The sequence below is a fragment of the Chiloscyllium plagiosum genome, chromosome 31 (genome assembly GCF_004010195.1).
Source record: "Chiloscyllium plagiosum isolate BGI_BamShark_2017 chromosome 31, ASM401019v2, whole genome shotgun sequence".
NCBI classification, from domain to species: domain Eukaryota; kingdom Metazoa; phylum Chordata; class Chondrichthyes; order Orectolobiformes; family Hemiscylliidae; genus Chiloscyllium; species Chiloscyllium plagiosum.
The window spans coordinates 28,102,079-28,112,311 of NC_057740.1; the positions used below are offsets into that span (position 1 = coordinate 28,102,079).

Sequence of the window (10,233 nt, forward strand, 5' to 3'; positions counted from 1 at the left end):
CATCCTTCTCACTGTGTGGTGACTAGAACTGTGCACAGTATTCCAAATGTGACCTAAAGTTCTACATAGTTGCAACATGACTTGTTCATTTTCATACTCTATGCCTAACTAATGAAAGCAAGCATGCCATATGCCTTCTTGACCAACTTATCCATTTGTGTTGTCATTTTCAAGGAACTGTGGAGCTGTACAACTGGATCCCTCTATATGTTAATGTTTCTAAGGGTTCTGTCATTTACTGTACACTTCCCTCCTGCATTTGACCTTCCAATTTGCATTACCTCACATTGTTTTATTATTCATTCATGGGATGTGGGCGTTGTTGACTAGGCCAGCATTTATTGCCCATTCCTAATTGCCCAGAGGGCAGTTAAGAGTCAACCATTTTGCTGTGGTTTGGAATTACATGTAGGACAGGTCAGGTAAGGATGGCAGTTTGCTTCCTTAAATGGCATTAGTGAACCAGATGGGTTCTTCCAGCAATTGACAATAGATAGACGGTCATTATTAGATTCTTAACTCCAGATTTTTTTATGACATTCAAATTCCACCGTCTGCCTTAGTGGGATTCAAACACACATCCCCAGAACGTTACCTGGGTCTCTGGATTAACAGTCCAGCAACAATACTATTAGGCCATTAAATTGAATTGAATTGAATTTACTGTCATGTGTACTGAGGCACAATTGCCTTCCCATTCAAGATTAAAATCCATCTACCATTTCTCCGTTCATATCTCCTTTCTATCTACATCTTGCTTTATCCTCGGGCTATCTTCCTCATTATCTGTAACTCCCCCAACCTTTACGTTGTTGATAAACCTATTGATCAGATCAAGTAGATTATCTTCCAAATCATTTCTATATACTCCAAACAACACAGGGTCCCAGCACTGATCTTTGAGGAACATTGCTGCTTACAGACCTCCAATCAGAAAAATACCCTTCCCCTGCTCATCTCTGTCTTTCATAAACAAGTCAACTCTATATCCTTCTTACCAGCTCACCACGGATCCCATGTGACTTCACCTTCTATATCAGCCGGCCTTGTCCAGGGCCTTGCTAAAATCCATGTCAACATTAGCCACTGCTCTCCCTCATCAATCATTTTTGTCACTTCCTGAAAGTACTCAATCAGGTTTGTGAGACACGATGAAGCCAATGTCTTTTTCCCAAGGTAAGGGAGTCCAAAACTGAGGACATAGGTTTAGGGTGAGAGGGGAAAGATTTAAAAAGGACCTGAGGGGCAATTTTTTCACGCAAAAGGTGGTGAGTGTATAGAACAAGCTGCCAGAGAAGGTGGTGGAGGTGGGTACAATAACAAGATTTAAAATTGTTTCTGGATGAGTAAATGAACAGGGAGGGTTTAGAGAGATATGGGCCAAATACTGGCAAATGGGATGAGTTCATTTTAGAATATCTGGTCAGCAGCAATGAGTTGGACCAAAAGGATTTTTCCTGTGCTGTATAACTCTATGAACCTATGATCTACCCCACATAAAGCTGTACTGCTTGTTGCTAATAGGTCTATTTTTTCAAAGGTGCCTTTCCAACCGATTCTTTCAAATGTAGAAATGTCAACCAATCAATGCAGTCTGACAGGATCCACAATTAGATACACTTCTGGCAGAAGTAGTCATCAGAGACACTTAAACTGTCTCTCATTTCTCACATATTGCAGGAGAAGCAAACTACCCTGCAGACTGCCATTTTCACCCTCCAGCAACCAACTGACGAGATTTACCATCTCCTTTTGCCTCGGGCATGGTTTCCTGGGTTCTGTGGGGGCCATTTCCTCTTTGAACCTCTCTTCCCCCACTACATGAGATTTCATCCTGAGAAAGGTGCTACCCAAATGCGGGTTGTTTTTGAGATTCAGAGCAATTTGGAGTTGTGTAATTTCAAATCATGAGACATTTTATTCAACTGCTTTGTGAAGCGCACCCAACACAACTGAAGAAAGGGCTGAGGTTGGGGTGTGGGTTGGAGTGGGATGGTGATATAGGAACATTGGATGGTGTTTCTGCTGGTGATTCACAGATTTGTCATTTCTCTACCAAAAGCGTGCCACTGGACTGGGTACCACAAGATGCATTTGTTTTTGTTCATGGAGGTGGGGTCTTGTGCATTGACTCCAGTGACTAATTAACTTATTTCCATTTACATAGTATTGTGAACTTGCTTGAACTTTGATAAGACAAGTGTTCTTCTCAGGAATTTAGGAATCTGACCATTGCTTAAACTAGGAGATACAGATTCACAGGCCAGTGTGCAGTTGCTGAATAACTCTTTCAAACTTGAGGCCCAGGCATGTGTAGCATTTTGTTTAATCAGCTGAGGAATCCATGGTGAATGAGAGGGTGTTGCATCTCTCAACCATCTGCCTTCCTTATACTATGTTTTAATGGTTTGTGTTGAGTTTACTTGTCTGACCATCACAAGATTTGGACAATTGTACAAGAGAGCATGAGTCTGACTGGGAGCAATGGGAAAATTCTGGATCAGTGGTGCTGGAAGAGCACAGCAATTCAGGCAGCATCCGAGGACAGGCAAAATCGACGTTTCGGGCAAAAGCCCTTCATCAGGAATAAAGGCAGAGAGCCTGAAGCGTGGAGAGATAAGATAGGCACCTCGCAATGGGAAAATTGTCATGCGTTAAGAGAACGGCAGTAAGGGACCAACGCAGGAAAGCACACCTATTTGAAGGCCATTAGATTCATCAGATCCAATGCTCCCAAATCCTAACTGGATTTTACAATGGCTCAGGGTTTACATAAAACTCTCACTGTCTCCCATGTCTCCCAAAAAGCTGGTCAGTAACCCAGCAGTGTGTTTTTTGTTTAACAGGCACCCAGTGCCTTGATGAAGGAACCCAGCATCAGGAAGGCGGAGAGACCCACTGAAAGCCATTCCATTACTCTTGTATCTGATCCCCAACTTTGTTCTCAAGAGTTACACTCTCACCAAGACCCCTATTTTGCCTCATCTTCCCTCCTCTGAGGATCCAGCAATGGTCCCTGATGATAGTTCATGTGTGTTTGTGGTTACAGCCATCACTCCCCAGTGGTGCAGCCAGTAGTAGGGAGCTGCTGGCCTCTGATGAATTGACAGCTTTCAAGGGTGGGATTTCCACTCTGCTGGGGGGCTTCAGCTGACAGGAAGCCATTGCATTGTACTTTCGGTTGCAAGCAACTCAGGGTTCCAACTAGTGGGCAGGGTCACAACTAAGTTCCATCTTTGGCTGCTGTTTCTTTGTTTTAAAAAGTGGACAATTGGCCAGGATTCATACTTCTGATCATTACCCAACCCAAAAAGCTGATATATTGTAATAACAGACAGAAGAACTCAAGACAGGGAGAAGGGGAGATATCTTTCATTGAGTGAGTTCCTTCCTGGAACATACAGCCCGAAATGGTGGCGGAAGTGGATTCAACAATGACTTGTAAAAGAAAATTGAGTACATGCCTGATAAGGAAAGACAACTTGCAGAGCAATTTGAGAAGGGCAGGGGAGTGGGACTACTTGATGTGTTTTTCATCTGCAGTGTGGGCTGAATGACCTCCTTTGCTACTATTCTGTGAAAGTCATATTCAGTATCATGAAGTCATTCAATTTAAATTCAGATCAAGCATTGGAGATTGAATGAATGATGATAAATTTTATAAACTGGCATCTCAAAGAAACTTTGACACCATGCAGCTGTCTTGTTGGAGGAATCAGGAGTCCATCACAATTCACCTCACAGTTGTAGTTTTCAATCAGGTCGGTTTGAAAGAATTTCACTGCATTCGCCTGTCAAGCATACAGAAGTTACAGAGACTATAAAGGCTTTGAAAAGCCACCTCTTTCTTCCTTATGCACTGAATATTTCAAGACACTGATGTGGTTAGCCTGCCAACCCAAGAAACTTATTTTGAAATCAGCTTCTCTTCATATTCGAGAAGGGAAGCACACATTCTGGTCTGTTAGCTTGATGTCAATCGGTTGCTTATCTGACAAATTTTTTGTGTTTCGATTCCTTAAGGCTAGGCTGAAGATACTAAGTGATTAATGTGGCTTTTTCTGCATGCACAATAAACTCATTTAGAAGTTAATTTAAATTTGCAACTATGGTCTCGATGCAGCATACATACATTGGTCAGTGTTAAAACCTTGACCCAGAAGTGTTTCGGTATCAGTCAGGAAGACGGTGTAGAGATCAAAGTCAGAGTGAAATTGTTGGTTCCTGTAAAAAGTTCTGATAACATCGATGCTTTTTTTGTACTCCGAGATGGATTTTGTATTTCGCAGTTTGTTTACATTATCTTTGCTGTTTGCATCAAGATGACGAATGAACTTGTTGAGAGGCAACAACAACTTGGATCTTCAGTACGCTTTTGCGATAGAGTAAAACCCAAACCATCACAGTCTATTCAAACAAAGATGATATAAAGTAAAGGAGGAGATATTAGGAAGAGTGAAATAAGATCAAGACCCATACAGTTGAACTGAAGGTAGACTACCAGATGTGGATACCCTAGACAACGATCAAAAACTATGAGGATTGTCATAATAAAAGGATGTGGAGATGTTGGTGTCCATCTGGAGTGGTGTAAATGTGTTGCTGGAAAAGCGCAGCAGGTCAGGCAGCATCCAAGGAACAGGAGAATCGACTTTTCGGGCATAAGCCCTTCTTCAGGAAGTGCTTCATTTACCGTAAACAATCCAATCCCTACATTGACAATGATCCCAGAAAGTGCTGAGACAGGCTTGATTCCTGATGAAGGGCTCCTGCCCGAAACGTCGATTTTCCTGCTCCCCAGATGCTGCCTGACCTGCTGTGCTTTTCCAGCACCACTCTAATCTTGACTCTGATATCTAGCATCTGCAGTACCCACTTTCGCCTCCAGCCTTGTTAATGTTGATCTTGCTTCACACACCTCCTGTGCAGTGTAACTTGTATGCCTCACTCTGTCTGAGAACTCTATGCTTGCAATGATCTGCCTGTGTTGCTTACATAGCTTTTCGCTGTACTCAGGTATACTTGACTACAATAAATCAAATTAAATCAAATTAGTCCAGAACATTACAAGACCAGAAAAACCTTTTCCTATTTTGATTAATTTCCAGAGTGATTAAACACACCCAGAAACATTCAGGGTGACACAGTGGCTCAGTGTTTAGCATTTCTGCCTCACAGTGCCAGGGACCCAGGTTTGATTCCAGCCTTGGGTGACTCTGTGGAGTTTGCACCTGCTCCCTGTATCTGCGTGGGTTTCCCCTCACAATCCATAAGATGTGCAGGTCAGGTGAATTGGGTATGCTAAATTTCCCATAGTACATTAGTCAGAGGGAAATGGGTCTGGGTGGGTTACTCTTTAGCCTGATTATTGACCATAGACTGTCACCCTTGTGATCTTTCGCCATTTTATTGCAGATGTAGGGTTTTTTTCAGACCAGCACCAAAAATGATAAATATAAATAAAGTCTCTGTTCATGTCTTCTCTTTATTGATCGGTCCCGACAGTCAGCAGTTCATGGCAAATTTCATCCAGCCTTTTGGAGTGGGACAGGGAATTTTGTTGTTATTTTGTAGAAAATCCAGGACAGGAGAGAGGATAGGAATCATATTAAGAAGCGAAGGACCATTGGCAGGATGTCTCAACAACTGATATAAGTGAAACAATGCTTTACACATTAATCTGAAATATAGCTTTCCATCACTTTATTTTGGGAAATCAATTCATTAATGTGCTCACTAAAATAATGAGAAGACTTTTGGATTAAATTCACTGTGCAACTTCAGGCCCTAAATGTTTGATTCAAAGTTTCAAAGCTTTTTTTATCCATCTGAGTCATGTTGGGTGTTGTTCTTTGGCTGCCATTCTTCATGTGTGAACAAATCCAGAGTGATTAGATCTCACTTAGTGTTGTGGTAGGGTGTGATAATTGACTTCAGTGCCTCTGGGGTAAATAAAGAGGAAGAAAAATAGCCATGAATGGTCTTGTTATTCTTAACTCAGTGAAAAGCCCTGGGGGTATGGTATCCTTTAATTGGACAGCTACAAGAATTAGTTTCATGGCAGAATCTACTGCTCCCACGGCGGGCAAACTTGGAGGCAGAAAGGAACTTCATGAGGTAGAGTGCTGGCAGACCCTAAACCCTCTATCTTCCTCAGGATTAAGTTCTTGGTAAGAAGATCCATGGATAATTTACCCAGCCCACTGTCAATTAAGGCTCTGAAGTGGTAATTTAAGAATTACTTTATGGCCTTAACATAGGGATTTGCCCAGCTGCCAGCACACAGATGGTCAAAACCAACTGGTTGTTTTTCACCTCAGGGTCACCTTCCAAACAGCTCCCACATTCAACACATCACTCCATTGATAAAACTCCACGGGAAAATTCTGGAAAACGTCAACTGTTTTTTCATAACTTAGGAGTTTCTGAAGCCAAATGTAGATAATGACATTCATCACTGTACCCAGTGTGCCAGTTTAGGCTTTGGCTGGCCTAGGAAAAAAGTAATTAAGGGTGAGGATCTCAGACCTGAAACTAAGGTCAAGGCGTACTGGATCACAGTGATTCCTGTGCTTCCATATGCTTTGGAGACTTGGACACACTACAGCAACAACCTTAACATACCGGAGAAGTTCCAAATGTAACAAATGGGGTCACCCATTAAGCACCATATGGTCTGCTCCACCATTTGATTATGGCTGTGTTTCTCAACTTCATTCTCGTGCCTTCTCCCCATAATCCTTGATCCCCGTACTAATCCAGAATCTACCTACAAAAAAAACCCGATGAACTGCGGATGCTGGAAATTAGAAACAAAATCTGAAATTGCTGGAACAACTCAACAGGTCTGGCAGCATCTGTGGAGAGAAAGCAGAGCTAATGTTTCAGGTGCAGTTATCCTACTTCAGAACCGACCCATCTCTGTATTAAATACACTTAATGACTTGGCCTGCACAGCCCTCTGCAGCAATGAATAACACAGATTAACACCCTCTGGCTGAAGAAATTCCTCCTCAGCTCAGACCATCTGCAGTCTCTCTGCTTCCTTGCCAGTACTTGCCCTTCCACCTGTCTGCAAATTTAGAAACAATGCCCTCAGTTGCATCATCCAGATTGTCAATAGAACAGAGATAAGGAAGCATTTTTTTCCTTCAGAAGACTGTGATTTTTTAGCATTCCCTTCCTCAAAAGACAATGGATGCAGAATCTTTTTATTTCTTTTAAGACAGCAGTGGATAGATTCTTGATTGCCAAGGGGAATTTGTCAGGAAAGTGCAATAATATTCAGCTTTGGGGCAGCATGGTGGCTCAGTGGTTAGCACTACAGCCTTACAGCGCCAGGGACCTGGGTTTGATTCCAGCCTCGGGCGACTGTCTGTGTGGAGTTTGCACATTCTCCCTGTGTCTGTGTGGGTTTCCTCCTGGTGCTCCGGTTTCCTCCCACAAACTAAAGATGTGCGGGTCAGGTGAATTGGCCATGCTAAATTGCCCATAGTGTTAGGTGCATTAGTCAGAGGGAAATGGGTCTGGGTGGGTTACTCTTCGGAGGGTCGGTGTGGATTTGTTGGGCCGAAGGGCCTGTTTCCACACTGAAGGGAATCTAATGTAAAATCAGATTAGCTATGATCTTATTGAATGATGAAATAGAATCGAAGAGCTGAGTAGCCAAATTTTATTCCTTGTTCATTTGTTCATGATTGCTTTTCAAGATCCCCCAATTGCAGTGTGATAATAAGCAGTCTAACAACAGCTGTCCTCTCCCAAGCCAATGTGCCAGGCATTGAATCATTGAGCTTTACAGTATGGAAATAGGCCCTTTGGCCCAACCTTTTCATCCTGCCCAGTTTTCACAATCTAATAGTTAGCACTGCTGCCTCACAGTGCCTGGGACCTGGGTTTGATTACAGCCTTGGATGATAATCTGTGTGGAGTTTGCACACTCTCCCCGTGTCTGTGTGGTTTTCCTCTGGGTGCTCCGGTTTCCTCCCACAATCCAAAGATGCGCAGGTTAGGCGAATTGGCCACGCTAAATTACCCATAGTGTTCAGGGATGTGTAGGTTAGGTGCATTAGTCAGGGGTAAATGTAAAGTTATGGGGAATGGGTTTGGGATATTCTTCGGAGGGTTGGTGTGGACTTTTTGGGCTGAAGGGCCTGTTTCCACAGTGTAGAGGTTCTAAGATTCTAAGATTTTCCTGCATTTGGTCCATGCCTTTCATACCTATCCCATACATGTACCTGTCCAAATTTTGCTTAAATGACAAAAAATGTGTTTGACTCCACCACTACCCTGATAGCCCATTCCAGACAGTTACCATCCTCTTTGCGAAAAAATTGTTCCTGTGGACCCTTTTGTATCTTTCCCCTCTTACATTAAACTTATACACTCTCGTTTTAGACTGCCCTACCATGAGGAAAAGCTGTTGGCTATGTACCTAATCTATGATTTTATGGCTGTGCTAATTAATAAAAATCAGCTCAATTAGGTACGGCATATCTCATGGAGTTTAGAAGAATGAGGGGACATCTGATTGAAACTTACAAAATACTGAACGGCCTGGATAGAGTGGACGTTGGGAAGATGTTTTCATTGGCAGGAGAGATGAGGACCCAAGGGCACAGCCTTAGACTAAAGGGCAGACTAAAGGGAGATAAGGAGGAACTTCAGCCAGAGAGTAGTGAATCTGTGGAATTCACTGCCACAGAAGGCTGTGGAAGCCAGGTCATTGAGTATATTTAAAACAGAGATAGATAAGTTCTTGATTGCCAAAGGGATTAAGGTTACGGGGAGAAAGTAGGAAAATTGGGTTGAAAAACATATCAGCCATGATCGATTGGTGGAGCAGACCCAGTGGGCTGACTGGCCTAATTTCTGCTTGTATGTCTTATGGTCTTATGGTCTTATGATCTCATGCCACCCATATACCCGTCACCAGACTCCCACAGCTCACTGCTCAGTCATGGCAGTTGACCTCTGGCAAGACAGTAGAAATGTTTTAGGACTGTCTTTAAAACTTTCCTAAAGAGGTCAAGAATATCTGCCAACACATGGGAGACACGGGTTTGTAACCTGTCAAACTGAAGGTTCATTTAAGATTAAGGCACCACATAGATAGAGAGACTTTGTTAAAACATGCAGAGGAAAAGGTGTTGCAAGAAATGCACAAGCAACTCATATCCTTGCCACTTCAGGCACCACCCTCCCCCCAGTTGTCCCTGCAAGTGGCAGCGTCCATAGATCATGTACTGGACTTACCATACAATTCAGAACCAACCAAACTACAGCGAAAGCAAGTCATCTTGAATCCAAAGGACAAACACATTACAACAATGTTCAATTATTATCAGTTATAACCCAGCCTTTTGACTAAGCTGTTGGTCATTTGTGCTAACATGTGACTCAAAGTAAATGTTTGATAACAATCTTGTGAAGCATCTTCTTACATATTATTAATGATAGAAGTAAATGTTATATAAACATTAGCTGTTGCTATGTATTGGCCATGAAGCTCTTTGGAACATAAAGATGACATGGAATGTGCCATAAAAGTGCAATTACAACTCTGAGAAATTGGTATCTCAACCACATGCTCCATAAAAAAAAATCCTCCATAAACATTTCTATGAAGGTTTCCTTGTTATAATGTTTTGTACTCTGTGATGCCAGTAGGTTGCACTCCATTACAACTGACAGAATTAATCCGTTAATTGACTTGTAGCAGAACTATTGTTGGATAAAAGGCTTCAAAGTTTTGGCAGACAAAGGTAGGCGTTTTACCTCTGGGGCACTGATGCCTCTTCCATTCTGTTATTTAGATCATCACCTCTGTTGGCTACACAAGCCTCTAGTGATCATAACATACTGAACAATTATGCTTGGAAGTGATATTAATTATAACTGTCCATAAGACCATAAGATATTTGAGCTATTCGGCCCATCGAGTCTATTCCGCCATTCGACTATGGCTCCCAATTTTAAATCTTTTGGTTTTGACATTTAGGTGTTGGATGCAAATCTGTTTTGGTTAGTGCTTGTACTTGGGCTAAATTAAAACAACAGGTACATTAGAATTTCTTAAAAAGGAGTCAATTCTGATCGGATGAAATCAAAATGTTTCAGTTACTTGAATTCAGTGGCAATTTGTGCATATTATCTTCTGAATTTCATTTCTGCACATGCCCACTCTTGACCCAAAAAGTAATGGAGAAAACACTCTGCAAGCTCCCTCATGAT

General features: G+C 42.2%; 1 long non-coding RNA gene across 1 annotated transcript; it reads right to left on the reverse strand.

Annotated features, from left to right (window-relative positions):
* Window positions 1-5,684: 5,684 nt before the first annotated feature.
* On the reverse strand, window positions 5,685-9,314 carry LOC122565361. Its single transcript, XR_006316144.1, has 2 exons — window positions 9,256-9,314; window positions 5,685-5,942 (listed from the first exon to the last, which is right to left on the reverse strand). It is a non-coding gene; the product is annotated as an uncharacterized LOC122565361 (long non-coding RNA).
* Between the last annotated feature and the right edge of the window lie 919 nt (window positions 9,315-10,233).